Below are 26432 nucleotides of genomic sequence, written 5' to 3' on the forward strand. Positions count from 1 at the left end.
TTTTTCCGCTTCCGCATCTGATTAGTGCTCGATGTAAAAGCAGCTTTAGTGTCTTTTGGTAGTGCATAAAACCTGATTGTGAAAATGAATCAAGGTAGAAGTATCTATCCTACAAAGTATACAAAGAATGCATATGCTTTATGTGCTCTTTTTTGGCGCTTTTGTACACCAAATGTACAAAATTCTGAATCAAAAATCATTGCAAGAGAGAAAAAAGCATACTTTATTAGTCGGGTCGGTATTATCAGTTGGTTTCGAAAATTTCGAAGCAAATCTTAAAGAACAGCGAAGATAGCGGAAGTTTCCAAGGAAATATAAACTTATGAGCAATAAATGAGTGAAAATTGTTTGAACATTGAAAATAGCAATGAACTTTTTGATAGTTTGAACCACAAATCAAGGAAACAGATCAAGCTCTAGGCAAGAGTATTTTTAAAAATTCTTTTCTCGATATGTTCAGCCAACCGGCCCTGAATTTAATCGTATTCTATCTGTTAGCCTGCCGGTGCAATATTTAATATCGTCTGTTCGTTTAATACACGTTGTTAAGATGGCATTTTTTATTTGAAAACGAGTAAATAAAATTTCGGTAGCTCTGATTTCAGAAAAAAATATTTCCATAATTTTTTTCGATGTCTTACTTCAAAAGACAAAATAATATTCACTTTCCAAAGTAAAATCGGTTTGCGACCATTGTGCTCATTGTGAAACGGAATGCACGACGACGACGACGCAGACTCAGTCGATGGCTGAGCCGGTTCCGAAGAGGGCCGACCCCAACATTTATCTCTCGCAAGTCGCACGGTACGGTTGTGGTGCTGGCACGGCGCTGTCTGGCTGGGTCCCAGGTACATCCCCTGTGTCTCGGTTCTCGGACCTCGCGGTTGATTGTTTTGTGGCACGTGTTGCAGTGCAGTGGTCGGTGGCGTGGTAGCGGTAGGTGCCAAAGTGATATGACACGCGTGTCTGTTTCCTCGCGCGTCGAGCCCTCGAAAACGGCCGAAAAATCGCGTCCCTTCTGCAGATATCCTTGAATCGTGTGAATCCTTCTCTGCCGCATACATATTCTACCGTGAAAACAGCTGCACTGCGCGTGTGTTGGTGTGTTTTGGGTCGCATGCTTCCATTTCCGGACATCCGTGTGTGGGCGGATTGTTTTCGTTGACAGTTTCTCTCGCATCTAGTGTTCTCACCCACCACAACACCAGACCAGAGATTGTTGTTTGGTTTTTCGGGAACACCACCGAGAATTTGTTGTATAATAATGGCTTGTGACTGTTGTTGTGTACAACCGACTGCGTGAAGGCTCTCGCCATTCGCAGAGGATAGGATGATAGGATGTTCCTCTAGTCCCTAGCCTTGCCTAGTAGGCTCTGGTAGGTGGTCAGCAACACTTTCAACCGCAGCAACCTTGATATCTACTTGGGCAACAGTCACCAGGAGAAAAAAAAAAGGAATCCAGAAAACGAAAATCCCCAAACAAGTTTGTATTCCGCCACAAACTCGCTCTCGCTCTCTCTTCCGTTCATCATCTCTCTCTCGGGCGCTCGCTATCTTGCCGATGCATGCTCACCTGAAATTCCTTTTCTCCCTACGTTGCGGGACCTTCTTCTTCGGTACCGGGGTGGTGTGGCGTGCTTGGACCGTGTGGTTGTGATTGGAGTGCGTGCCGACGTCGTCGTCGTCGTCGTCGTCGTCGTCGTCGTCAGGTGTGTAGCCTTCTCGCGGCGAGTCAATCAATGATGATTACGATAATGATGCCGATGATGATGACCGTATACGCTTGCGTGCGTATGTGTGCGTGCGAGAACCAGTTTCATCCAAGGAAGCGGCATCATCGTTACCCTATGATGCTGATGATGGTGATGATGATGATGCTCCATCCAGCAGCAACATAAGCTTCTACCGCAGTAGCCGCTGCTTCGCCACCGAACACCAACGAAATTCGATCTTGTTTTTTTTTTCTGTGGGGATTTCCTTTGGGGGGATTATCACGCCGATGCTCTAGAATCCCTTTTTACATACTGGGAGCCTCCGTGGATTGGATCAAGCCGTCTCGAGCCGTCTCGATTGGGTGATGAGCTGCGAAGCTAAGACACCAGACCAATGCTGTTGGTTTCCTTCTTTTCTTCTTTCCCCACCCGAGAATTCTCGCGAAAAGCGCCGTGTCCGTGTAATGTTTGATTACCACGCATAATAGACGCTCGTGAGCATCACGACGGATAACGGTGGTGGAGCGGCTGCGAGGTGTGCTCGCCACCTACCATCCGATTCCGATAGCGCAGCGTAAAAAGCCGTTATCTAGCTTCAATTGCGCTACGGTGCCTTGAAGAGGTTTCGCCGGCACGTTCGGCGTTCGACGTTCGAACATTCTGCGCACCACACACGCGCCCCCAACGGTCGGTGTCGTCGTGGCGGTTTTGTTGGTTTTTGGACAAAACAACAAGCACCAAAAAGGGGGCCTCAGGTGGCTAATGGATGGCGGTGGGGAAATAATCGATAATATTCGATAGAGATTGGCCATTGCGGGTTGCGGCTGTACACGCACACATGGCGCTAGTGGCCACTGGCTGGAGGGTTTTTCGTGTGACCTTCCACTCTTAGGGTGAGGCGTTCTTCACACTAGGCCCCACAGCGCAAAAGGGAATTTCCATGATTCCAGCGGCCATCGGGGATGGGGATTCCAGAGCCACAAAATACACAAACCCCGGGTACTCCAGCGAGTGGAGGAACCAGATGTAATGAGAGACTCCCTCCGGGGTTGGCCTTGCTTTCGGATTCCGATTCCGTTGCGAAGTGCGGGGCCAAAACAGGGGAAAATGGCGACGTATGTGTCGGTGGTGACAATCCTTTCTCCTGCTTTTGCTTACGTTTTGAAGACTTAACCACTCTCCCCCAACAAAAAAAAAACCACATGCGGATTCGGGCAAAGTAAACTCCATTTCGTGAAAGGATCGAAGCCCTGAAAGCAACACACAACACAGCACTTTCCTCAGAAACGGAGAGAAAGAGAGACAGAGAGAGATCCTGATGGCTTCCAGTTCTTCCCTTTACTAGGCCGCGTGTTCCAACGCAACGCGAGGCCAGGCCTCAAGTGTAAGGAAGGTTCCAGTTGTGCAAACAGCAGAACCGTTGTTTACTTTAGTAACAGACGCAAGACGACCGCCTAATTCTTCTTCTTCTTGCTTACTTCTTGGAGCATGGAGCCTTGAATAACCGTCAGCATAGCCGGCATGTTGTTGTGCCGAGCTGTTGTTGTGCATTCGAATCTGCAAAAAAGGAACATTCGTCGCTGATTTTGCTGAGCCTGAGAATGCGAACACAGATTTGATTGTGTACCACCACCACCCCGTACCATTTGACGCAGCGTATTTTGTTCGATTCCATGTAAACGAATGTAGATCGAATGTCACTCCAATGCCGTCTCCAAACGTATGCAAAACGTTGTGAAGAGGAACGAAAAGAAAGAAAAAAATACCACCCCCAGAAGAACCCGGGTCTGGTTTTGAGTGACGGGTATCTTGTGGAGCGACCTCACAAAAGCATCCTCATCCGGCAGAGCATGATTATTTATTAAATGCACCTCACCTGGCCCGGCCACTCCCGGGCAGGAATTGTCACTTTACTCGGGGCAAATCAATTATTGACACAAGAATCGCTTCATGGGAAAAAAGAGACTCCATAATCGCAGAGGAAGCAGGAATGCGAGAAGAGATGGACGGTGTCGCATTAATTCAGCTTCTGGCTTCCCGCGCCATGTGTTACAGCGTTGTGGACCTTCGTCAGGGTTGACACAACGCCATCTTAGGCGTCACGATCGATCGTCGGCGGTATCGAGTCCCGTCCCGGCATCTCACCTCAATCTTCTCACCATTTCCCCAACGTGTTCAACAGGAGTGTCATTGTTTGTTCCTTTTTCGGAGATTTCCAGGACGAGTTCGTCCCATTCGGTGACCACTCCCGGTTGTGTGTGTGTGTGTGCGCGCATGTGTTTGTGTGTACGTGTGTAATGCAAAGTGTAAAGTGAAAAACGAATCCGAATCGAAGGCAAGTGCAAAGTATAGTGTCTCTCCGACCCCACAGCCATTCGACATAACCTTCGACTTCTGGCTGCCGGTTCGACAAAGGTCAACACCACGTGCGCCGCCAGCTGCATGACGCCATTTTTATTGTGACGCGAAAAGCGCGCGCGCTCTCGGTGAAAAGTAACGCGAGGAGTAGTAACGAAGAGTCGTGTTGGGCGGAAATCGTGGCTGACGGTCGTACGGTCATCCGGTGCAGCGATTGACAGGTTCCGGTGGCGAAGGTGTGCCCGGGCAGCCGACACATTCGGTTTTGCATATTGCGAAGAGGTATGTAGAGAATTTCGGAAATTGCACATTAAGTCGAGACGCGCCAAGGCGAACCCTAACACCCCTACTTCGGCTGTTGCGCCTCATCTTCCGTTGGTCTTATCGATTGTCGAAGCAAGTTAATTGCCTTTGATGGCGTAGTGGCCGTAGACCGCGAGCACAACCCGTTACGTGAAAATGGAGTTTGTGACAGGTGCAGTGCCGGTGGCGGTAGTTTATCGGCATCTTTTTAGAAAGTTGGAGCGCAATAAAAAACGCATTATTACGGACGTCATGGGTAGGGAGAACCGACGTGTGCTGCGATGACGTGTGTGGTGGTCCAAAGTACCGTTGTGAAAGGTGCTGTTGCTGCTGCTGCTGCTTTTTCGGGAAGAATTTTCACATTCTGATCTGCTGTTTTGGGACTTTGGGAGAGGAGTTCCAGTATACCTGATGAGACAAACAGGATTCCTTTCCAATCGTTTATGAGTTCTACTGGATAAGAATTTTTAAATGTTTGAATCTGACAGGAACACAGTAGAGGTTCTAGGCTACTTGGATTTATTAAACTTATTCAGTTTCTGCAAAAAAAATTCAAGTTTCTGAAAATTCTGAAGCTGAACAAATCAAAGTAACCTGAAATATTGCTCGTGTGTGGCCCGCTTAAAGTGTGTGTCCCTCGGGCTTTAAAACACATCGACACACATTGCTAAAACACGCTTCTTATTCCCCCCACCTTGTGATGGTCTGTCAGATGAGAAATTCCCACATAAATCATGGCCGTTGATCAAAATCCACGGATTTCATGCGGTACTCCAGGCAACGCATTCCATGCCCACGTTACTCCTCCGATGCCCTTTTGACACTCGCTCTGACAGAATTGCGAAAACGAGCAAAGGGGGAAATGGAAAAAAGGAAAATTAAAAAAAGCAATCGTTTACCTTGGTTCTCTCCCTTCCGGGTCTAGAGGTTCCGTGCAGTGCCTTCTCAACATGATTCTTGGATTTTGGTATCCCAACAGCAACCGGACCCGGTGGGAGCGTTCCTCTTTCGAACGGCCATCGCTCATCGAACGAATGGGGGCACGTTTTTCGGAGGAGGAAAGGTGCCGTGCGGTGTGCCGTGCGGTGTGCCGTGCGGTGTGCCGTGCCGTCGAGAGGGCGTTCCAAATCGGCACAGAATCACAGGCCGTTTTGGCATGTTCGGCCTCGAGCTTTTCTGGTGCGCTTTGTTTTGCTACGGTTCTCCTCCTCGAACCAAAGAACCTCGAAACGTGTGTGTGTTCCCAAGACTTGAAGAAACTCGCAGGTCTGCCGGGCGCGTTAGTTACGATAATTTTTTCCTTGTCGGAACGATCTCGCCAGACACGTTGTACTAACTCTTGTAACCCTTGCACCGATAGCAGCAATGGCGGGCTCCAACGAAACTTCTGTCGAAAACACGAACATTGTCACGAACAGCACGGGCACGGGCACGGCCACGGGCTCCAAACAATATTTGCCAACGAGGGAACATCATCCTCGAGGGCAGACAAGCTAACGTGACTTATCGGTTCGATCCATCGGTCCCCCAAAAAAGACCACCACCACGACTCTGACCTCGCTACCGCATCGGAACCCGGGAGCAGTGTTCTGGAATGCGCGAACCACTACCGAAGACCCCTCGACAACGGCACGGTCGTAGGCACGTTTACAGCCTCAATACATGGGGGGCCCAGGGAACGATTGCTCCCCGGTTCCCCTCAACTCAACTTCAGGAAGCGTTCCAAGTGAGCCTGCCAGTAACCTAGGGCAGCCAGTTATTCGTTGCGAAATCTATAGCTTCGGTGTGTTTTTTTTTGTTGCTGCCTCGGTTACACTCCGCCGGCTGGAACTTGAAGAACATTCCAGGAATTTGAAAGCCCTCAGCTATGGCCCGAAAGATGGACGATAATTTCCCGAACATTCTGGCATCTGCGAAATTGTGGCTTCTGGCCATCACCGGCCTCAGTACCTGACCTGTAGAGTGGAATGATGGCAGCTTCAGGTAAACTCCCCTCTCCACCACTCGCACTTGTTCTCCGCTGGCCTGAAGGATGCCCTCAGTACCTCGCGGACGCGCACACTTGAACTGCGAGCCTGCGAGCCTCTCTTCTTTCCGGTCAAGCGTCCTCGACGCCAGACCAGAAATTGGCGAACGCTTACCACCGCTTACTGGCATGGCTGCTTGCTAATCGATAGATGCCGCTAGCTTTTATGGGCTCGAGGTTCAATGTTCCCCTGGGAGCGCAGAGCTTTCCATTCCTGAAAAGTTCACCTCAGAACCGGATCGACGAAAGACGGATCTTTACAGGTCGATGAGGTAGTGTGATCCCTGCAATTCGGCAACCGCAGTAAAACCAATGGACCAAACCCCCTTTACCAGAAGAACGGGGCCCCACTCGAGCAATGGCCTCTCAATTGCCCCCTCTTTCTCTCGTGGGAATTGGTGGTCTACTTCTTCAGGCAGCAGGTCTCATGGCCAGCTTAGACCAGAAAAAAAACACCTAAAAAGAATCCCATAATACGGTACCAGGACACGAGTATCGAGATGGAAAAAAAGGGGCTGAATTATTAAACAGCCTCCCCTCTTTTCCTCGTCGCCTCGCATTGCTGACCACTTCCTGGGGCCTCACTTACACAGCCGACGCCAACCGACCGAAGGTTAATCGTACAGGCAAGTGCAGACAACGTTACGCCGGACGTACTTTATGTCGTGCCCCTCAAAACGTGCCTTTTTTTCTGGCGCTACTGCGTTGTAACTGTATTGCTCTTCCAGGAGAGGAAAAAGGAGTGAATCGTCAAAAAGGATTTCTCACACACATACACACCGAAAGGCCTGGAAGTGAAGTAGCATATTTCCGTACTTAAACGGCCACTTCCACTTCGGGCGCCGACTTTTTAGTAACTGCAAGCAGAAGTCCATCCATGCCAGACCAGTCAGTACCGACTGGTGAGGGGAAAATGTTATAACATAAATGTGTCAAAAAGGGAGTGAGAGGAAGAATAGCACGAAGATCTGGATCACACCGCCGCCGCCGACACATCCACCGCCTGCGCCACCTTCGGGAATGTAAATTTTAAGGCAAAATGGTACAGCGCACGGGGGGCATTCGCATAAAATTCGCGACGCATCGCATGGCAACTGGCGGCATGCCGCGTGTACCAGGCGTAGTGAACGTGATTTGTTTACCAGAGGACCCGACAGCAGCAGCAGCACCATTCTACCCTACCCCATCCAAGCAAGCCTCCATAAGAACCGCCGCCATCTTGGGTAACTATGGTGGCAGTGATGTGAGTGAAGCGCAGGAATCTAGCACCATCCCGCGTAGACAGGTGTTTTGTGCTCCGGGGCGTTAACGAAAGCTCTCTCTCTCGTGTGAACCCTTGACCTGGTCGACTACTAGGTATATGTCCTTCTTCCGCCCAGTCTTCCTAGCGTTTCTGCCTTCAAATGCTGCGTGTTTTGTCCTGCTGCTTCTGCTGCTGCTACCGTCTCGATGTCACCTCGATTTCATCCTATCATACACGCACGGCACGCGCAACATACAAGTCACACCTCACTTACTCCACCTTTCTGTCCACCACTCTCTCTCTACATCTCTCTCACTATCTGAGACTTGGAGGCTAATTCTGCACAGGGAAAGGGATTGGCTCGTTGTAGCGACAAACACATTTTTTCGATTACAATCCACCTTTCCTTTCGTCCCCCGTTTCGTGCGCCCCATTTTTCTGCAGAAAAAGTTTTCCTCCTCCCGCTTTTACAGCCCCCAGGGAGGGACTAAAGGATCCTCAAAGCGGTCACCCACCCAAGCGAACGAATCGTATCGCCCGAGGAGGGGCCCCCGCGTAGACGGATTTCACTTAAAATTTATTTTAATTTTTTCCTTCGCTTCCCAGCCTAGTGGCGACCTCGTTATCATAACTCGATTTATCGCATACGACCGGGGGACGTGGACGTGGAATAATTGTTGTGCAGGGATATGGTGCTTTTGAGGGTTTTTTTTCACGTACGGATCCGGAGGGCGATGCTTCTGCAAATATTATGCTGGAGAAAGATTTCACTCGCCATCGTCGTCGTCGTCGTCGTCGAGGTATTTGCCACCTCTATTTACCCGCTTTTTTTACTGCAGACAAAACGAGGACATGTCCTTCTTAGAAGCACAACTGTGACCCCGAGAGAGAGAGGGGCATGAAAAATCACTTCCCAGCTTCGCATTCGCATCGTTTTGCCCCCTCCGTGGCTGTTGGTGGAATCGATTGATCGCGACCCGTTCCATGGGAGAAGCGATGAAGCGGTGCTACGCCAAAGTGAGACATTCATCGGATCGAACGTGTGAGCCGAATATCTCCTGTAGATATCCTGCTAGTGCACGATGAATGGATGGTCTCTTCTGCAGATTGGATGGATTGGAATTTATCGGGCATATTTTACTTACGCTACCGGGGAAATGGGGCAACATTCCTGCTGTGGAATTTCCATATTCCATGAAAGTGTTTCCGTTTGATTCCCGGCATTGACGGGTCAAGTGAGGTGGTCCGTCAGGGGAATTTGGCTGCACCAACTTTACCAATATGTTATGCCCGGTTAATGGCTTTTAGGAATGGGGCACCAGAATATCCATCAATTGAGAAGAGGAAACATTTGTTATACAAGGATCCCTCTGTCTGGGAGGATTCTGTTTCGAAAATCATCTCAACGAATTCCCCAAAGAAGCATACAGCAGCAAGCAAAGCACACAAAGCGTTAATAGAAAGTGGATAAAATGGATGGCAAACGATTAAAGGAATGAGGAACCTGTATTAAAAGAAGACATGATATTCCGACAACGACATTCGATTTGATACGGATTTATTTCCAGCCAGCCATTGATACGGCCATTTCTGCCCTTTTTTCACCTGGACCTTGATCGCTGCTGATAGCGGATATCGTCTCCCGGGGATTAGGCGCCCGATGTCTTCATATCATTCATCTATTCAGCTCCACGCTCCGATCTCGTCCGATTGCCAGGTTGGGTTTTTCGATTTATTTAATTCCGGAATCCTCCGTCGGGGTTTTGGGGATGCGATGGCGAGACTGACGAAGAGAAATCGCATCTAAACGGGCGGAGAATCCTCGCGTCTTCCCGACAGGTCGTGGGAGTTTCGGTGCGAGATGAATATTTGTTTTTCCCCGTCAGGCTTCAGGTCCTTCAGACTTTCTTAACCGGTGCGATCAACCCCATTCTCCCGAGGGGACCCTTTTCGCTGTAATCGATGTTACAGGTTCATCGATCGTTCGGAGTTCGGAGCGATACGACAGCAATCACCTGGCCGACAGAGAGGGAAAGTTGGGCGTGGAAAAGTTATGTGTTTGCATTGTGTTGTCGTCTGCTGATGGGGGAGAAAAAAAGAAAACAGAACAGAATGAAATCGAAATGCGAATCTGTTGATAGCATTTGACGCATTCCGGGCAGGGCGTAATTTGGGAGGATGTCATCTTAAGCGCTCAGCAAACAGACACTATTCAACAGAGTGTGTGCGCACGAAGCTAGACCAACGCGCTATCTTATCATCTCGCTATCACACATTTCGCTTGGATTCGTTCGGATGCGCTGGCGCCGGGGCCACTTTATGATCGCATCAATCGTTTGATGATGGCTCGCCGTGCGCAGTGGCCAGTTTCACGCCCAATTTAACCGATAATGGCCCCGAATGGAGCCAACTCTATAATTTGGCCCCGATCGGAGCCTAAACAGACCTTCCGCCTGACCTTCCAGCACGAAACCATTTTTGTTTTTTCCCCCTTTCCGTCGAGCTTTTGCATAATTTCCCAATCTGGGATTTATGGGAGGGCAATCGGTGGTGGTGAGAAGCTCCACCAGCAGAAACGACCTCCCTCTAGACGCGCGAAAATGTCATAATAACGCTTACCTCACACGCGCGCCACGTTATAGACCGTGCGAACCGCGAAAGAAAGCGAAAAGCGACGCCAAAGCGAGGGGCATCCAAGGGGAAGTCCGCAAATGGGGAAACGAATCGAATTGCGGGCGATTTTGTCAACTCACACTCTCGTTTGGTAGCTTCGAGCTTTCAGATAAATCAGTTTGGTTCAGGTTCAGGATGGTTTGATTTAATTTCCCGCCGCGTCCCTGCATTCGGAATGCTTGGAAACATTGTGGAGTGCTTCTGGATAGAAATATGCCTTCAAATCGGTTCATCTCATCTCGTCGTCGTCGTCGTCGTCGTCGTCGTCGAGTGGTTCGGAAGGTAATTTCTCTTGCTTCCCCTTTTCGGTTCCTGCTTCCATCAAGATCTTGCGATGGGAAACGCGGGATTTCTGACGATGATGATGGCAATGATGATGATGGGGATGATAGGGACGAGTGGTTGATCCCATCACGCTTTCCTTATCACGGTATGGGGCGTTTTTTTTCGCACCGCGGATTGCGCTCGGTGCGGCTTTGGTTTGGGCGTAATACCGAGCAGGGAGGGGGGGGAGAGTATCGGATAACGGTTATTACCGATCCGAGTACCGCGATTACCACCCTTGGGGTCGGTGGGGTCCTTGGTCGTGGTCGTGCCTGCGCATCCTGTCCTGGAGCAATTCATTCGATGCAAATTTAATGAGCTCACTTGATGACTTCCACCGGAAGCCTGATAGCGGTCCGTGTCGGTGGGGTACGACGCTGGTGTTGGTGGAGTAGGATGGATTGCCCATGGGATCAGACCCGTCAGCTGAGTTGTGTCGAGTTTGCGAGTCGAGACGTATGTCAGTGCCACCCGCAGCAGATAAGCGGTTCTTGGGAATGTGTCAATGGAATGGTATCAATCACGCGACGGAGTCCCGAGGACTACGGAGACCTGGTCCATGGCCATGGCTGTATGCGAATGTTTGCGTGCGTGATGCACGGCAATATCTCTTCGTTCCGTGTGCGTGCGTGTGCCTTGTTGCCGAATTGAGCAGTACGTAGAGCAGCAGGCCACGTTTTGCATCCGACAACAAACTGAGCAAACTGAGCGTATATGGATACCCCGAATGGAGCGCATGAATGGAGAATGAGCCGCGTTGTTCGAGACTCGAGAGCGCGCTTATCGTTATCAGCAGACCCCCGCCCTCCCCCACCAACACATCCCTTTTTTGTCCAGTCAAATCCAGAGACAAACAAACCACCGAGTGTGTTGGTATGGAAACTGACAGAGAACGCACACCGTCACTATAGCGATGCCACCATCTTTTTTTATCTAGCCTACTGGGCTACTGGGAGGCGACAACACGTCACGACTGCCACGAGCCAACGTGGTGGCCAGTGTTGCCAGCTCGCTAGTCGTCCATCAGTCTCGAAGAGCGCTCGGAATGGTGGACGACGAAGTGAAATTAATCACTTCGCCCGTCTGTTGTATAGCTCCACTAGTGCTCCTTCACTACTCAGTTGAGTTGATGGATATGGATGCGTGCTCGTTGCTGTCGTTCGAAAGAGCTACTCTCTGTGTCTGCGCTGCACGTGGAGACCTCCTCCGGTATATGCCGCCTATACTGTGTTCGCGCTGATAACACGAGTGGCTCGCGTTCGTCGGGCTCGTAGTGCAGCAGTTGAGCAAACATGAGCTCACCCCGGTCCCTGGCCCGGCCTGGCCTGGTAGCAGCACCAGCAACAGCGAATGATAGCAAAACATTAATTAGTTCATTTATCTTTCAGTCTTCAGTGAGGCGAGAAAGGTGAGGCCCTTACTGAGGAGCTGTTGTGTGTTGGGATGGTCCGGGGAGGCCTTGAATTACCTGGCAACCTAGTCCGCTGGGACGTGTAGGATTACTACGTCATTGGGTCTGTTTGAAAAATTGGATGCCGCGCACCATCTATGGCCCTTAGTGTCTCTTCTTCTTGTTCAAAATATACATTGATGGTCGACTGTCGTCTTTTTACTCGTCGACTGTGCCTGAGCGCACCTTCCGCGAGACCTAAAGACACACTCCGATCACAATCTGTTCTGCCCTGATGAATTGCTCTTCTTGTCTAGTTTCACCTTCGTCCGCTTTTTTTTTCTTCTGCTCTACCCTCCCCTTTTGCCGGAGTTCTTTTTCCGCCGGTTCACCTGTACCCGTGCCTAATGACGCCATTGGGTACCGCTTATGACGCGCGCGTTGGTAGCGGAAGCGCAAGGCAGTGATGGAGGTGACCATCACAAAACATCCTTTTCAGGTCCCGTGCCGTAACTAACGTCGGACGCGCATCGATCATGATGAGGTGGGACACTTTTTGGCAAGTTTTTGGGGGCAAACATCGATTGATGTGGTGCGCCCGTGGCAAGCAGACATCTTACTCACTGGCTGTTGTTGTTCCGTGGGCGATTTTCGGCCCTGAACAACCATAATAGCGGGGCTCTTCCGCGATGTCATGTCTGCCGGGTAGGCACAACGAGTACAACAAAGTCCCCCCCCTTATCATCGTGATAAAGACCGATAAGTAGACAAGCGGAGAGCGAAGATGGTCTGCTATTTGGCAGGGGGAGGGTTCTTGTACAGGCCACTTAGTGTGTTTGAGGTCGGAGGAATTTTCGATGAAGGAAACCTATCGGCAGCGGCATCGGTTGTCAATAGTGATCGAAATCGCGAACGATAGCGGCGGAAGAGTAGGCATTGTTGCCATTTTGGGGAGACACCTTCGTATGGAACTTTTGTGTTCCCTCCGCCCGGTGGGCCACGGGGGAATATAATGATTGGTTCTGCGGTTGACATGATGGCTGGGGACCAAGAAAACATGCACCGCCGCCTCCTTCGAAGCGATGTACTGGAGGAAGAAGTCTGGTGTGGTCCTAACACTCAACTCATGTCCGCGCGAAACAGCAACAACAACAAAACCCCGAAACATGTCAAACACTGTTGTCACCTTAATTGGCAGAAGAGTAGAAGACGAAAGGAATGCCATGCCGCTGTCACTGGATCGGATGGATTGCTGGATAGCAGCGAGAAACAAGCGAGAAAGTGCGCCATCTTGCGGTTTTCTGGGGGCGGGGAGAATGATTTACGAAGAAGAAAAACAATTGCTCCCGAATGAGGGCTGCCGTCAATCTCGATCGGACTCTGACTGATCTCGATCGATCTGTGGTCTCGACCACCCTCCAATGTGTCTTCGTCAACGTCACACGCGGGCCACAGAAATGAATTGTTGTGGTTGATCACTCACCTAGCACTAGCACCGCGGGGTACGATCGGTTGGCTCAGTCGCCTCGTTGTTGCGTATCGAATGGAAATTTGCGTTTTTCCCACTTCAGTGAACACGATTTTTCCACCAAGCCACACACTACGTGCTCGGTTGTGTAGCTTTCGATTGGTATCGTAGTAGTGCGCGATCAAAACGATCATAAACCGACTTGGAACCGGAAACATTGTGGCGCAGCGCCGCACTCTGCGGCCACTCACTTTCTAACGCAGGTTAGGGTACCCCGCGGGAAGCCGGGAAGGTGTTTTTGATTTACGTTCGATGATCATCGATGGGGCGAGGGGAGGAGGGCTGCATTTCGCTGCATTTCACTTGCGTCCGTGCGTCCGTGCGTGTGTTTGTTGATTTTCCCCACACGCGTGTGTGTGTGTGTGCGCGCGCCAGGAAAGCGCACTCGATAATGAAGCTGACCAAAAGATAACGCGACCACAGGGACCGGTTAGCGGATGATGGCGACGACCGATTGCTGGTGGTCGGCTGGAGATTGGTTTTTATGGCCTCATAAGTGAATGTGGGATGCGGGATTTTCAAGTGAGAAAACCCTTTTTTTTTGTTTGTTTGGGGAAACCGAACACTCCAGGGAACACCACCACCAGGAGGAGGGGTGTTTGAACTTTCGCGTAATCGTGAAAGTGAATTTCCCATCCCCAAAATTAAGGCCAACCAATGCGATGACGCGTGATCGGTGAGTGGTTAGGCAGCCAGGGAGGACGAACATGGATTTGCATTAAAAGTCCTCTCATCCAATCAATGCCAATTTGCCCTCGTTATCTATACTTCAGCACCAAATACTACACACAACAACAACAACAACAGCAACGCAACAGAGAAAAGCGAAACTTTCCTCGCAACTTTCCGCAAACGGATCCCAACATCTAATGGAACCGAAGCGCACCGAAGGGACATACACTGCTTTGCGGGAATACCTTAGTGTTCGTCCGTGTCCATGTTTGTGTTCCTCAATTTATGGGCCTCATATGCCCCATTCCGATCGAGCCCCCCTCCCTCCGGCATTATGTAATGATGTTTTTGGGGGTGGTAACGACAATGAAGTGTTTCGTAGAGGAGCGAAGCGATCTGTTCTGGAATCTCCCTTGGCTGGGACTAAAATATAAGAACCGAATTATCTACGCGAAAGCACAGATTGGCCGGTCCTGGGGTCCTGTTCCAATGATGTCAGTAGTTCCGTTTCGCACTCACCAGATGATCGGTGACGTCGGTGCTGACGGTGTTGACGGTGATGATGATGATGATGGCGGTGTTGCGGATGAAAGTTTCGGTCGCTCCACACAAAAAGTTAATTAGCGCAATAATAGGGGCGAAAAGGAAAAGCGAAATGGGAATAATTTTAATTAGCCAGCTTCTCCTGGCCAGTACGGGAACACGGGACAGCCGTTGTCGGGGCGTTGTTGACGGCGCGTCTGGCGGCCTGTCCGTCGAGACGTTGGTTGGACGGTTCCAGGTCCAGGTCCAGGTTGCTTTGCAGCTATTTGCGTACCGACGGGGCACCCTCCCCCAAACCGTCGTTGTCATTTGGCGCACTGTTTTTTTTTCTTTCCTTCTTTCCTATTTGCGTCTTTTATTGAGTCCATTTGGAAGCCGAAGTTGGTAGAGCTTAACTATGCTGTTGTTGTTGCTCCGCTCCGTTCGGTGACGTGGCTTTCGAGAGTAGTCGTACAGGAAGACCATGATAAAGTTGCATAAGAACGCACAGAAAGTTTCAAAGAGATAAGAGCGCCGATAGGAAGCAGCAACAAAAAAGATGAAACAGAATTCCTCAAGAACCTGCTGCTGCTTTTTGTGTGTGTGTTCAATCGCTATTGAAGTCATTTTTTACATTCCTTGGGACACAATCGCCTACTAGAAGGTGCTTTGAAGTTCCTCCTCCCCCGTCGGGTAAGCGAACTAGAGCTGCACCACAACGGTTATCGATTGGTGACATCGGGCTCTTCGGAGCACAGCACGACATCGACGCCGATACAATGCCGCTGACAAATGTAACTCAGAGATCAATGGAATCGACACAAAAATCGATTCATCTGACTACTAACATCAAAAGCATCTTCCGATGGTGGTGGAGGGCTCATCTTCATCACCAAACACCGCCATTTCCTTTCACCACCACAGAGCATGGAATTGCATCAACAACCTGCCATGTCTTCTTCAGCGATTGATGGCGCAAAGACGATGACGACTACTGGAGGATGGTCTGAGTTCGTGCCTCAGTCCTGTACTACTGTCCTCTGCTCTCTTACCGGAACAGGGAGCAGCTGAATGCTGCTGCTAAATGCGCGAATACCAAGCATCGATCCAGAACAATCGATCGATCGTCGGGCCTTGTCGGTTGGGTTTCGAAAGGTCGCTCCGGTTTGGCCACGTAGCGCGGGCGCTCTCGGCGGCAGATGCTCGATTGCCCCGTTTGTTCGCCATCTTCGAGTAGCAGAATCCGCGGATGGCGCAACGCCAGCCACGCTCTGTATCTTCATCTCTACCCAGCAGCCCGCCAGCCACACTGTGGAGCTGCCACTATTATTGCCAATCTTAAGGAGGAAGCAAGATATCTCCTGAGGCCTGTGTGGCCTGCGGGCTGGCGGCACCGCCGGTAACAGTGTCGGTAACAAACAACTTCACTTGGATCAACAATTGAATAACGGGCCAAAGCCGGAGCGGGTGTTCCAAGGGAACGGGGGGCATTTGCAGCTGTTGCGAAGCCCGGACTAGGAGCGCCAACGCCAGCAGCAGCAGCAGCAGCAGCAGCAACATAACATGAAACGATGATGCTGCTCTGGCCTTTCGATAGCGAGACAGAGAAGCAGAGACTTGGAGAGAGGTAACTAGCAAAACGGAAAGCTACACATAACCACCATGCCCTGGGTTGGGCCCCCTCCCACCCCCCACCCCCTTTCCCTCTTCGGTTGCGGGATGCATCGACTTGCAAGTCGAAATTTGCAAGTTTTTCAACAAAAAAACCGAACAACCGATGATGCGATGTCTGCGCGATACCTCATTTGCCTCACGCCTTCTGATGTGTCGCGAGTGAAGACGGGGCCTGTGGTGGTGGTGGTGGTGGGAGGCGGGCATCTGCCTTTCATTGGCTGGTTCCCTTGGCATCGGATCGATTCGCTGGGCTGGGCTGGTCTGAGCCCTTTCTCTTGCCTTCAAGAGGGATTTCTCAAGACAACACACAACGCGTGTGTTATCACGGCAATGTCTTGGCATGCGGTACATGCGCGCCTTTGTGTGTGTATGCAGCCATTCAATTTGCATCGATTTGCTGGCTCTGATGCTGCTGCAGGCTTGGGAAGATCCGGGCATACACCGCCGGTGCTGTAGTTTGTATTTAAATGAGCGGGACGTTTGACGTTTGAGAATCATAGAAGGTTGCGGATGCCTGACATAACCGCTTAAGGGTTCGGGCCATAACGATACAGGAGCGAGATTTCATGCCCCTTCTTGGCACTATAGCATATGCTTATTTTGCGACGCGATGGCGATGGTGTTTTGTGAAGGCAAATTTGCGACTTCGAAGAAAACCGTTTGCTCCAGGATCAACCAAACCCGATCCCCGCTTGGTCGCTCCCTTAACACAAACCCTAATGGTTCTTGCTTGCGAATTGTTCCACTTTTGCGGAACGGAACACGTGGACCAACTGTGCAAACAAAGTGCCGTAATAGTAGTAGTATTCGATCGAGCACGCCGTGTGTGTATTGGATTGGAGTGTACATCCGGGACCGGGCGACCGGGCGTGTTGACAAGTTCTCGCGCGGGCGCGGATCTTCTTGGCGTCACGTTCCTCTTCCCTTGCGAGCGCTTCTTGAATGTCGAACCATTGGAATTCTTTGCCACCAACAGGATGGTGACAACGAAACGGTGCGACGAGCACGAGCATTGCGCAAACCTACGACGACGACGACGACGACGACAAGCAGCAAATGCCAATGCCTGTGTGTTTCGTGGGTTGCGGTGCCAGAACGCCTTGACGCGTCTCTCTATCTGGCTCGACGACGAGAATTAATTGAGTAAACTTTTGCTGGTAAAAAGGGGCCTTTTTCCTGTAATTATTCCGCCGCACTTTCGGGCCAACTGAAATGAAGCATTAGGCACTCTAGTTCCACCGAAGACGAGGACGACGGCGAGTTCGTTTGTCGAGAGTACGTAGAGCAATTGGTTGCTCCCCGTTTATCGCTAATTGCTTCCAGATGTTTAACTTCCCTCCCTGCCCGGGGAGTAGCAGAACACCGAAATGATAACAACTCCCGCTCTACAGCCTTCGCTCGATCATTCTTCTCTTTTTCATGCACTCAATCTTTGGGCGATTGCGATCTCGAGTGCAAGGAGGAGGAGGTTGCAGACACTGGCAGGCGCAGGACCGAATCTTGAGTCCCGAAACCCGGGCTTCAGATTCAGAGATTTTGCCAGTCACTCAGCAACCTCTATCGAGAGTGCTGCAGCTTGAAGCTTGAAGAAAGGAGCAGGAGTAGAGAAGAATGAACCCCGTGAGCTAATGTTAGTTTTTCTAGTTTTCACGGCTACACGGCTGCAGCTACTTTGCGTGGATTTGGTTTTGAAGAAGAGAAGAGCTCCTCCAGCCTTCTGGTCCATTTTCTCTATTCTCTTCCCGGATTTTCGGTTCGACCACTTCTCGATTGCCACTTCGGGGAGGAAGCAGGAGCATGAGGCACAAGAAAGGCCGCAAATGGCCTCGGTGAAGAAGCACCATAATTACATGCGCCGTTCCCTTCCACCCGGGGGGTTGAACACGGAAGCGAATGGTGGACCTCGTCTTCGGGGCATCGAATAGTCCTCGCGATCAACTCACGACGAAAAGAGGGAAAACAAAAAAAAGAACCGAACTCGAAGTCGATCAGGCTCTCGTTGGAAGGCAATAATTTTCTCGTTTTTCTTAAAACGTCCAAATAAGACGTTGTGGCCAGAACGGTGAACGCCTGGAACCGGGGGAAGCACGACGAAAGTTCATCAGGGTTCGGTCCTCGGTCGGGTTCACCTCCGTTCGGTGCAACAGATTGGGGTTGTAACCGTTCGGTGGACGTCCGGCGTGGAATTTGCAGAAAACTCCCCAAGAAGCGCACACAACGGGCGAGAAAGGTATCAATTATACCTTCGTGCTCTTCTTCTCCACAAACCTCCCACAGAGAGTGGGAGGGTACAAGGTAATGAATTTTCCTCTTCCTGTGCAGCGCGCGAACCATAAAAAGTGGGAACCAACCAGCCAGCCAGTCAGGGAAAACTAATATCAGCGTAGGAGTGGGAGGAAGAAGAGAGGGAAAATATTTAAATTACCGCGAAATGTAAAGTGTTTCTCCAGCAGTATGTTCCTGCCCGGGGGCGAATGCTCCTTCTCCGCGAGCTCGGGAATGGGCGAAGCGAATATTAATGGTGACATCAACCTGATTGCACCGCCGGAACAGATCCTTGGCCACGACCGATACGACACGATACCGCACCGGAACCGTGGATATGGGAAGCAGCTGCTTCTTGCTCCAGCTCGAACTCCTCGAACTCGAACCTCGAACTCGGGGAGGAAAATGAAATTATTTCATTTCGTGGTACATTTCCTTCTCGCGACTTTTCTTCCGACGAGAACGAGATGGGAGGGGGTGGGGGGGGACCTGAACGACCTCGTTATAGTGTGTGCCTGTGTATGTGTGTGTGTAGCGTCGACCTCCTCACAACCCAAAACCAGCAGCACCCCGAGACCACCGTCATCGAGAGTCAATCTTTATCTCTCCGTCTCGTACATTTCACTTTCATTTAATTAATTTCATTTCATCCCCCTCTTTCTGTTTCTGCTGAGGGGAGTCCCAAGCCTGGGAAGCTTCCGTGATGGTGCTTGAGCGTTGAGCCGGGCGGAAAGTGAACAAGCGAGCGAGCGAGGCGGGTGGGGAGTCTTCTGTTGCGCCATCATTTTGATAATTCAATTGTTGCGAAAACGCGATTCTGGACACGGGGAAAATCGAATTTGTACATCCGGGGATAATGAAAGTCTTTTTGTTTGCTGCTGGTGGGTTTGACGCGGTTGCAGCAGCACCACCAGACCTAGTCAGCAGAAGTCAGCGAAGCGCGTCACGAAGGGAAATTTGGAAGGTTTTTTTTTTTGATTGGATTACGCGAAACGCAGCAGGCAGCGGCAGCGTCAGGGCATTGATCGTGAAAACGTCGTGTAGACTCCGTCGTCTCGTTTGCTTGTCACGGAGCTCCAAGACAAAAAAGGGAAAACCTTCCGTGGCAGATCGGAAGGGCTGGAGTGAAACGCATAACTTGAGAGATCTCGAGTCCGGAAGCAAACTCCAGGTTATAACCCGGAATGTACAGTGGCGCATTGGTGTCAAGTGGCTGGTTACGGTTTGTGTGTGTTCCGGGACCTTCTCTGTACGTAACGATGATCGTTGCTTGCAAGTGCAAAGAAGCCCATGCTTTACACCGTGGCTACCAGACTTCATTCCGTATGCATTTTCGGTTTGCGTCAAGTCCCGGGTTTTTGCTCCTGAATTGAAGCAGCAGCAGCAGCAGCAGCAGCAGCCATTGTGAACCCCAGTAGAGGAGCAGAAAATGAGGCTTGAGGTGAGGTGTATGCTTGTCTTTCAAGCACCCAAGGACATCATCAGCTTGGCACCACCAACCAACCCAACCAACCAACCAACCTGCCTGCTACCCGGTTTAAGGCTCTTGAAATGATTAGAGAGAGAGAGAGGCAAAGCGAGAGAGAGCATAAGGTCCTTTGGAGCGTTGTCCTACCTCCACTGAGCGACGCTTCCGACAGGGAATGATGTCTTTCATTTCCCCTTCATTTTGGGGGCGAAAGATGGCTTGTAGGGTGGTGTCGGTGGTGGTGAAAAGTGCAGCAATTTTCTCGAGTGGAGATGCCTCTTACCTTCGAGAGGAAGCTTCGAGCACACAGGGCACACACACCAACATGTGCGAACACATTAAATACCATCGCACAGGAGAAGGTGCTCCAGCTCTAGGTAGCAGCAGCAGCAGCAGCATAATGATGCCCAACGAATGATGCCACCGCCACCACACACATTGAACCACAGGACTCCTCCACAGAAGCCCTGATCGTGGGCCTGCGACGCGTCGGTGGCCAGGAAGCAACAGCTTCCATTTGAGGGATGTTTTCCGGAACCACCTTCCGGGTCTCGGTGGCCTCGGCTCGGCTCGGCGAGGTTTTGTGGCGAGGTGAAGGACGATTTCTCTTCCTCTTCTTCTTCTTCTTCTTCTTCTTCTTCTTCTTCTTCTTATGTCCTTCGTTTACTACCCTCGCATACACACACACACACACGCACACTCTCTCGGTGAATGGTAATGGATGCAATGCGGCACAGTAGTAGTTGCAGCAGAACCGTTTCTTTTTGTCGTTTTTTTTCCTCTCGCTTTTGGGAAAAACAGATTCCTTCAGCTGAAGGCTACTACTGTGTGTGTGTGTGTGTGTGTGTGTGTGTGTGTGTGTGTGTGTGTGTGTGTGTGTGTGTGTGTGTGTGTGTGTGTGTGTGTGTGTGTGTGTGTGTGCTCGTGAAAATTGGGAGGAAAATTCTGTATGTTTGGGAAGGGAAGCAAGCAGGCAGGGCCTAGGGAGAACTAGGGAGGCGGTTCATTCTTTGGAGGCAAAAAAGCGAGAATGAGCAAGTGGCTCGTCGCTCCTGGAGTGTGGCTATGCTTTCCCTTCTTTCGCCTTATTCTCCACTCTGGGCGCTCGATTTTCTTGGATATTTTCTTCGTCACTCGCGCTACATCAAAAGCTCGTTCGCCTCCCGCCCCGGCGAGGGGGGCTGGTTGGCGCCTGCTGGCACTTCCGGATGGCTTCCTGGGGCCATGCGGTCGTCGTTACCTTCTCCTCGGTTCCCGCGCATTATCAAAACGGTGTGGACCGGAGACGGAAGAAGCACCGAGAGCCATTGCCGTTCTAGCGGGCGATCGATGGAAAGTAATTTTTCTTCTACCCTCATCCTGTTGTCACCATGGTGATCCGGGTGACTGCGGTGAGAGATCTCGCTCTCCTTGCTCCCCTCTGGAGCCCCACTCGGAAGCGCACTCGGATTTCAATCCAAGTGAGCTCTCGGAGCTGCCGGTCGCATCCGGATTTTCATTGTCCCTGGTCCAGGAACCAAGTAGGCCAGATTATGGTGATCTTGTGTGCGTTAATGCGTTGCCATTTGCCGAGCTGCTACTTAGCACGGAAGCGAGCACGGTTCCAAGTTGTTGGTTGGACGGAAGAAATTGAAAATGAAGTCCTGATAGGTCCTGATGGTTTTTGTGTGGTACAGAGCGCTGCGAGAGTGTCTCTAATGGGAAATGGAGTACTGATGGTGGTTTGTTTAATCCGGACATCCTGTGTTCCGGGTTCGTTTGCAGATTTTTGCTGCGAGTCCGTCGAGTGAACGTTGAAGTAAACATGCTTTTCGCTTTAAAACTCCATTCATAATGCATTCGCCATTTGCCGTGATGGCCACTCCACACCACTCCAGGAGCTGGAGGAAGACAACCATCACAGGACAACCGAGTTTTTGGGAATAATTTAAAACATGTTATGCTCCTTCCCGCTTCATAGCTCCGGCCGCTGCTGCTGCTGCTGATGTTTGGTAGAGAAGCAATGAATCACAATCACGCAATCTCGACTGTAAGGTCAGTGTGTGTGTGTGTGTGTGTATGCAGCATCCACGCGTCGCTTAACATGGAACCTTAACACATGGAAAGGAACCTCTGGTGGTACCGTTGGAACCAGAGAGCAGAGTTTTCAACCGAATGGAACCGCAGTTGGAATTGGAAATGAGTGGAAAAGCTGAGCGAAACGGGAATCGGGCGACCGCACATACGTGTGTCATACGTGAAATGCTGGTGCTGACCGCCTCCCACCCCCCCCCCCCCACCTTCCGAGCCCCAAACAACAAGCGGTTTACCGGAGGCTAGGGGAGCGAAAAGAAGGAAGGAAGGAAGAATGAAAAGCTTTTCCCTTTTAACATTTGCCCCATTGAAAATAAACGGAACCACTCGGACGTACACACACATACACACAGATACGCACGCACATACTCATTCTTTGGTGGTAGAAATGGTGGAAAACCGGGGGGATGAAGGGATAGAATCGTTCAGCATAAATCATACGGTGTGCTGTACGTTCCAGCACGTGTGGTGTGGTGGGCAGCGGGGTGTGGGGTGGGAGAGGAAAAGTGTAACAAAAAGTCAAAAACGGAAACCGGAAAATCGGAACCAAAAATTCAGGAGGAAAATAAAAGAAAAGAGGAATGGTGGTGACGAAGGGAGGGCAGCTTTGCGGTCAATTAATGCCGCTAGATACGGACACGAGCTTCGGGCACACAGAAGCAGCCAAAGCAGCAACAGCAGCAACAGACGATGGCGATCCCGATGTGTGACCCGCTAATCTGTGCCATCGACGACCGGCGGGACAATTAGAACGTGAAGGGAACTTCACTTCCGTTGTATTTTCCACACACATACTCTCTCTCTCTCTTTTTTTTCTCTGTTCGTTTCTCTCTCTCTGTTTTGGTGAAAATTAAAGTAAAGGTTCCTTTGATGAGTTATATTATTGAATGAGTATCTGGTTAGAAGGGATCCAAAGCAGGCGTTGTAGAGAGAGAAAGAGAGAGAAAGAGAGAGAGAGAGAGAGAGAGAGAGAGAGAAAGAGAGAAAGAAAGAAAGAGCGGAAGAGGTCACATTGCGGACACCACAAACGGTTAATCACCGTTCTGGCACCTTCTGCTTTGGAAGGGGGGTTGGTCCGGTTTTTACTGTCCTCTCTCCCTCTGTTGACCTGTGCCCCACCCTTCTGATTCCTCCGACACACGTTTTGCACCGCTGAATTCTAGCCCCACATCTCTCTCTCGCTCACACACACACAGTGATCCACAAACTCGATCGTATGTAGTTTGCTTTTGCTTCTCGTTTAATTTTCCATCCCATTATCAACGGCTCGCGCCGATTGAGGTGTGGGGGCTTTTCCCCCGCGTCATCCCTCTTCTTCTCTCTTCCGCTGCTTCTAAACACACGCCATTCTTTCCATTCCCCCGGGCTCGGTTGTTTTGTCCAGCCGTTGTTCTGTTTGCACATCGAGCATTACAGTGCAGATAGCGGAGCTTCTTCGTTGGGCTGGCATTCGGAAAATTACTGTAAATGTTGTGTGTTGTGTCGGTCCGTTTTTCGCGCTACCACACTTCACACACACACACACACACACACACACACACACACACACACACACACACACACACACACACACACACACACACACACGTGACGTACAATAGTGCCTCCGGTTTAAGGTGTTTTTTATTTGCTTGCCTTTTTCGTGCCAATCGTTCCTGCGGGTTGCTGCGATTAAGTAGATCAAATTATCGCACTGCTCGCACAGTAACGCCACATCCGCCGATCCGCATGCTGTGGAACGATTGTTGGCCAAAAACGATGCGCCAAAAATGAAACGGGGTAAGAGCTAGCGGCTCTTTTTGGTTTCCCTTTTTTCGTTGTGGGTTGTGTTCGTTTTTTTTTTTGCTGGTAAAAGGTTCGTTAACTTCAACTAACATTTCGGCGCCGCTAGTTTCGGGGAATACGCGAACAACGCCAAAATCTGGTGCATCCCATTATGGTCGCTCCGTGCGTAATCAGTACCGCGGTACCACCGGGTACCACCACGGTACCAGAAGGAAATTGGATCGAATTCAAGCGCGCAGCCCGAAGGCAAAGAACAGCAGAGCTCATCTCCTGTCCGGGGAATGGTACATACAAACCTCCCGGTGGTGTTCTGGGAACGCTGGATTAGATTATCGGGAAGGATTGCCTAGACTCGGGCCTATCTCTCTGGCCGACATGTTGCGTTTTCCGATATCCACAGTTTTGATTAGCTTCACCTCCATCTCCATTCCGGGAGCTACTTTGAGGTCTGGAGAGTACGGGGGGAAAAACAATCGAGCCTTCGAACGTCGAGCAACGTGGAGCAGCGAGTGGCAATCAGCAGTAGCAACGAGGTGCTTCTGCAAGGCAAGGCAGGGCAGGGCAGGGCAGGGCAGGCCCGGGAGTAGATTGTAGTTTAATTCGATAACAGCTGTGAAATGAAGGCAAAGTTTCTGGGCACTGGGGAGTGATTTAGTTTGCACGGATATGCTATTTTTGGATCGGCGGCGGGATTGGGTTGGGTTCGTTGGCACCGGGATGAGGAGAGGCGCCCCCTCCCCCGGTGCCACGGGCGAGACAGGGCGTAATAGATTTTAAATAATCCCGTGCAAACGAGTGGCGCGCTTTGGGCATGCCGGCTGGCTCAATTAGTGTAGCATGTACGCGGGGCCATTGTTAGTGAACTAGAATTGATGAGCGCGGAAGTTCTGATCCTTCCCGCAAGTTGAACATTACCTATTTCTACATTTCGATCGTGTTTCTGGCGTTACATCGGAATCCCATTTCAGTACAACGTTTGTTATACACTATTCAAATTCATCATTGTTTTTGTGAGATGTTGAGTTATCATGTTGCAAACTATATTATCTTTATCGTATCTCTGGACATTCTATTAAGTTTTTAATAGACTTTATCTTATTTTTCCTCATTATTATATAGCTTTACACGAATTAAGAATAAAACATGTTTTACAGCTGTGTAGATTCGATTTTGAAGCGGATTAAGTTACTTACTTCTAATAATTTTTTCCCAATAATTTTGAGCCTGAATCAATTTTTTGTAATTTTGCAACGACAGTTGCGTTTGCGTTCTAGTTTGTAGACCATTTAAGCCATTTTACTCCTATGCAGAAGAATTGCATTTGAATTTCACATTACACGTTGAAGCTTGAAGTTGTACATTTATTTCCACTTCAGAATAAATCCATCTTCTTAGGAAATGATAAAAGCTAGATGCTTTATACTTAGCAATATACGCTATTACGAAAATATTGTTACACACTGAGTATAGCACATTTTATGAATAGAAAACTTAGATACAGGCGAATGATCAAAATGCTAAACTACTGCAAGAGAGACTAACACTTATTCCACTTTAACTTCCACCTCTAGTATAAACTGCAGGACATGACATTTTGTTTAATGGAGTTTGAAGCCAATTGATCTTTTGCCTATATTGAATGGTTACCAAATGTTGCATTCCAGAGCTGCGCTCAGCAGTTAACATGCTCACCCACACACACACACACCTCTCCAGTCCAAAAAACAAACGTTATTCGCTTATACCTCCGTGCACGATGTAACGTTGCTACCGTTTCGTCCGTCGTTCTTCACGCTGTTGTGCCTAGAATAAGGGGCAGAGACAAATTGTCGAGACCCTCCATTCGCCATTCGTCAACATCGGCATCGCCTATGGAATATTGAAATTTCTTTGTTTTTTTTTTTCAATGCACGCCACACCGAAGTCGAACACCACAAGCTCTATAGCTCCTGCTCGAGCTCCTGCAGCTCATGTTCGCCAAACGACAAAAGTCACGTTTCAGCAGCAGCGTATCTTCATCTCCATCTCGGCCGCCTCTTCTCCCGGGGCCCGGAGGGCTGAATTCGAAAACCCGTTCGCAGATGATTCGAAGAATGATTTAAAGGTGCGCCCCTGAGGAGTCGTGCGCCCGAGGCTCGCTCTACAACGCTAGTACGCGAGTAACACATTTCTGTTGAGACAGCCAGCATTCGCTGAGGCCGACCGGGGTTGCTGGTTGCTGGGTTTTTGCTTCATGTTTTGGTTCAATCGAGTCAGCGATTAATCATCGTCGACATCGTCGTCATCGCACAACTATGCAAAAGCCTGGCGCGGGCGCGCGCGTGCTGTATCGGTACGGTACGGTCTCTAGTTGAGGTTCCTCCCGGCGCCAGACGCCAGGTAGCCAGATGGTACCAGGCCAGCTTACCTTAAGGCG

General features: G+C 50.2%; 1 protein-coding gene across 12 annotated transcripts in view; it reads left to right on the forward strand.

Moving 5' to 3' along the window:
• Positions 1-771: 771 nt before the first annotated feature.
• Positions 772-26432, forward strand: part of LOC125956078 (putative polypeptide N-acetylgalactosaminyltransferase 9) — a 64127-nt gene continuing 38466 nt past the window's right edge. For 4 of the 12 annotated variants that reach the window (XM_049687602.1, XM_049687599.1, XM_049687601.1 and 1 more), the window contains exons 1-2: positions 772-936; positions 3895-4352. The gene's annotated coding sequence lies outside the window, so the exon portion shown is untranslated. The other 8 variants (XM_049687595.1, XM_049687594.1, XM_049687598.1 and 5 more) reach the window with 8 other exon arrangements.

The sequence above is a fragment of the Anopheles darlingi genome, chromosome 3 (assembly GCF_943734745.1).
Source record: "Anopheles darlingi chromosome 3, idAnoDarlMG_H_01, whole genome shotgun sequence".
Classification (NCBI taxonomy): Eukaryota; Metazoa; Arthropoda; class Insecta; order Diptera; family Culicidae; genus Anopheles; species Anopheles darlingi.